This window comes from Tupaia chinensis, unplaced genomic scaffold, assembly GCF_000334495.1.
Source record: "Tupaia chinensis unplaced genomic scaffold, TupChi_1.0 Scaffold000001_1, whole genome shotgun sequence".
NCBI lineage: Eukaryota > Metazoa > Chordata > Mammalia > Scandentia > Tupaiidae > Tupaia > Tupaia belangeri.
In genome coordinates, this window is record NW_006159427.1 from 5645785 (window position 1) to 5650085 (window position 4301).

Genomic DNA, 4301 nt, shown 5'->3' on the forward strand with positions numbered 1-4301 from the left:
CTGACCACATTTTGGGCACAGACCCAGCAGCTCCAGACTCATGCTGGGTATATGTGTGTGTGCATGCCCTAAATCCTGAGAGGAGAATGAAGGAGAAAGGATTGTGGTGTGGCCAACCCACCCGCCACCACCCCCCCCGGAGCAGGAGGTGATTTCTCATTTTTCTGTCTCTCTGGTAAACGCATGTGCCCTAAAAATCTCTCTAACAGAAAAAAAGAAAAAAAAAAAAGAAAAACAAATTATACAGTGTCACTCATCTTTTAACAAGTGCAAGTTGGGGACAAGCAGATGGTAAAGCGGTTATGTCTCTAGACTCTCACATGGTTGACTGAGGTCTGAGTCCCAGACCTGGAGATTTGAAAATCACGCTGGGTGCATATGTGTGTGTGCCCAAGATCCTGGGAGGAGAGTGGAGGACATGGGATTGTGTGTGGCCATTCCCCCTTGGGGGGGATTTCTTACTTTCCCTCTCACTGTGTCTGTTTATCTCTCTTTCCCCAGTAAGTATACACTCCCTAAGGCAAAAATCTCTAAAAAAAAAAAAAAAAAGTATGACTTGGGGCCAGAAGGTGGCACAATAGTTAAGGTGCTGAATTCCAATATGGCTGATCATGATTCAAGTCCCGGACCAGCTGCTTGAAAAATCACACCGGGCATGTCTGAGTGCATGCTCAAAATCCCAAGAGGAGAATGGAGAATGGAAATTGCGGTGTTGACAACACCTTTGGGAGGTGATTTCTTACTTTCTCTCTCTCTCTTTCTCTCTCTCCTCTCTCTCCCTGGTGAACACACACTCTGTATGACAAAAACCTAAAAAAAAGAAAAAAAAAGGAGGATATTTTTATTTAAAAAAGAGTGCAAGTTAAAACAACAATGAAATATAATTTTTACCTATCACATTGTCAAATATTGAAAAGCTTAATAATACTCAATATTTTGACCAGGTTGAGGAAAAAGGCACATCTTATTGTTGGAAGTATAAATTGGTAGAATTTTAAAATGGTAATTTGGCAACATCCATCCAAAGACCTATACGTTTATCATTTGACTCATTCATTCACTTCTAGGTATCTGTTCCAAGATGTGTAAGTGGGCTGAAGATGTGTATGCACAAGAATATTCACTGAACCGATGTTTATAACAATGCCACTCAGTACCAATCAGCTACAGCCACAAGAACCCTGGGACTTTCACCGACATTTCTTTTCATAGGAAGACTTTCTTGATGAAGAAAACAGTACATTGCTCTACATTCTGTTGCAAGCTCCTTACCTGGGTGTGAAATAGCACTTGGAGTAGCACCAGTTTATAATAACTAAAAAGTTGGCCCAACCCAAGTGGCTATCAATGGGATACTTGCTAAATAAATGATGAGACCCCAATATAAAACCCTGTGGACTCATTTACAAATGAAATATACATATGCTGATATATAAATATATATATACACACACGTACACACATGGTGGAATGGAAAATGTTGCAGAGCAGTATGAATATAGTAATAAATGCAAGATGAAAAAGTATGAGTTGTATAGGCATTGTGTTTCTTTTCATTTTAAGGTTTTTGTTCTAGGGCATGTGTATTCACTGTAGAAGGACAGTGAGAAGGAAAGTGAGAAACCATCCCCCCAAGGGGCATGGCCATGCAGCAAGCCCTTCTCCTACATTCTCCTTTTGGGATCTTGGGCACCCACGCACACCTGCTTGTTGATTTTCAAGCCACCCTATCTGTGACTCCAACTGCAGTTGGTCATGTGGGAATCCAGCACCTTAACCACTATGTCACCTGCTGGCCCTTGCAATGAGTTTCTAGAAGCATACAAAAGACATTGCTGATTATAGTTATCTTTAGGATGTGGGATTGAGACTGTAGAGAGAGAGGGTATGGGATGCTTTATCTTGTACATTTTTAATACTGCTTAAATTTTTCTACAACTATCATAAGTTACATTCTTAGTTTTTTTTTTTTTAAACTAACATTTAAAACTTTGTTTAAAGTTTTAAAATTCAAGACCAGTCAGCTTAGATGCATTGCATGTGAAATTTTAGAAACTGGCTTTGAGCTAAATTTGTTTTAGCTCAAAGACTTACAAAGGCAATCTTTACATGGGATAAATTCCCATGAGGTCATTAGTGTATAGATGTAAGAACACGTCAACTTGTTTATCCAAGCACAGAAATCTGTTTTATGTTCAAAAAAAAAAAATTGGGGTGAGGGAGCAGTCATAGTGGTACAGTGGTAATGAAATACTCTGTGATGTTGAAGTCTTACTGAAAGGTACCAGATTCCTGCCCTAAAGTCTCCCTCTATGTGCTGGGTGTGCCCAAGTTTCCATGATCCTGGGTAACTAAAGTTAGGGGTGGATTGTGGCATGAAGACCCTGCTGGATGGGTGCTTATCTCTCTCTCTCTCTTTGAGAAAATAACTATTATATTTTACTCTTGTTGTTTATTCATCAGATTGTTTTTCTGATTATGTTTGATCCATGGTTGGTCAAATCCCCACATAGAAGACTGACTATATAGGGTTTATGCACAAGAAAAGAGAAATATAAATGGAACATGGGGCATGGTTAGTTTAATGGAGAACTTTCAGGAGAGAATTAAATACATAAATGTAAAAAACAAAATTTATTATGGCCAATGAACTCAAATCCAATTTCTAGTCCATCTCTAATGTGGGTCTCAAAGCTAGACAGTGTGCAGTCAGAATTCCGCTCTGGGCAGTGTGATCATCGGTCATCTGAATCTGATCATAACTGCTACAAAATTCTGGACCAAGACATTCTCTGTGCTTAGAAGGGTCCCAAAATGGTGGAGGATAACATGATTTGACAAAATCTAGACATCTTACATGCTTCATGGAAACCACAATTTATACTGCCAAAAAAGGGGGTGAGTGGATATTAGGCCATGAAGGGTTTTGTGAACACACTCATAATTATTTCCCTTTGTACTGCGCCATGCAGATAGCAAAGCACTTTCATATCATCTGTCTCTGTGACTCCTCACAACAGATCTTTGAAGTAAGGAAGTTTCACAGAAGTAATTTCTTTCTTTCCTTTTTTTTTTTTAAAGAGAGTTTTTTTTTTTTTTTTGGCGCATGTGCTCACCAGAGAGACCGAAAGCGAGGAATCACCCCCCAGACAGGATGGCCATGCCACAATCCCTTCTCTTTGTCTCCTCTCGGGATTTTGGGTCCACATGCACAAGCACCCAGCGTGAGTTTTAAGCTACTGGGTCTGTGACTCGAATCGCAGTCGACTATGTGGGAGTCCAATGACACAACCGTTACACCATCTGCTGGTTCCCCCAGATGTAATTTTATAGATACAAACACTGTGTAGAAGGCACATGTGCGTGCACGTGTCCTCTCCAACACTGCTAAGGAGCAAAGCAGTAGAGCCAGCTCAAGTCCTCACCACCATTCCACCCTGCCTTCTGACCATGCCCGGCCAATGGCACCCCGACTGGGGTCTGGCCAGTTTGTTCTTACTCCGAGTTCATTTGCATGACGCTGTGCCATTGACCAGAGGGGTTTAAAAGCAGACCACGGCTGCTGCCACTGTGTGTGAAGCATTGCTACTTGGAGCTCACAGAGAATACAGACAGTAGCTTGGGTTCTTCTTGGCCATCTTGAATACTATCAAGCAGGACAGAGGAAGAAGCAATTCTCATTTATCCAAATGAAGAAAGCTATCGCACAGGCTGTTTCTTACTGGTATGTCTGTTCTTCCTCTTCTTTGCTCTTTTATATTATTTTCTAGGATGTACAAAGTGACAATCATAAAATAAACTTCCTTGAGGGTTGTTCTAACTCTGTACTTGAGGGTTGTACTAACTCCTACCATTTCACTGTCAGACATGTTTCTCTTCCCAGAGCTCTCCATTACACTAACCATGTCCCATATTCCATTTATATTTCTACTTTCTCGTGCATACACCCTATGTCAGCCCTCTGTATCTGGAGATTAGACCAATCATAGGTCAAAAATATTCAGAAAAAAAAAAACCCTGATAAATAAACAACAATAACAAAAATACAAATTAAAAAAATAGAGTATAACAACTGTTTACATAGCATTTACATTGTAGTAGGTATTATAGTAATCTAGAGATCATTTAAAATATATAGGAGGATGGGAACCAGCAGTTGGCGTAATGGCTATGTCGCTGGACTCCCACGTAGTCGACCGTGGTTCGCATCCCGGACCCGGTGGCTTAAAAAACTCACGCCAGGCGCGTGTGCGTGTGTGCCCAAGATCCCGAGAGGAGAATGGAGGAGAAGGGATTGCGGC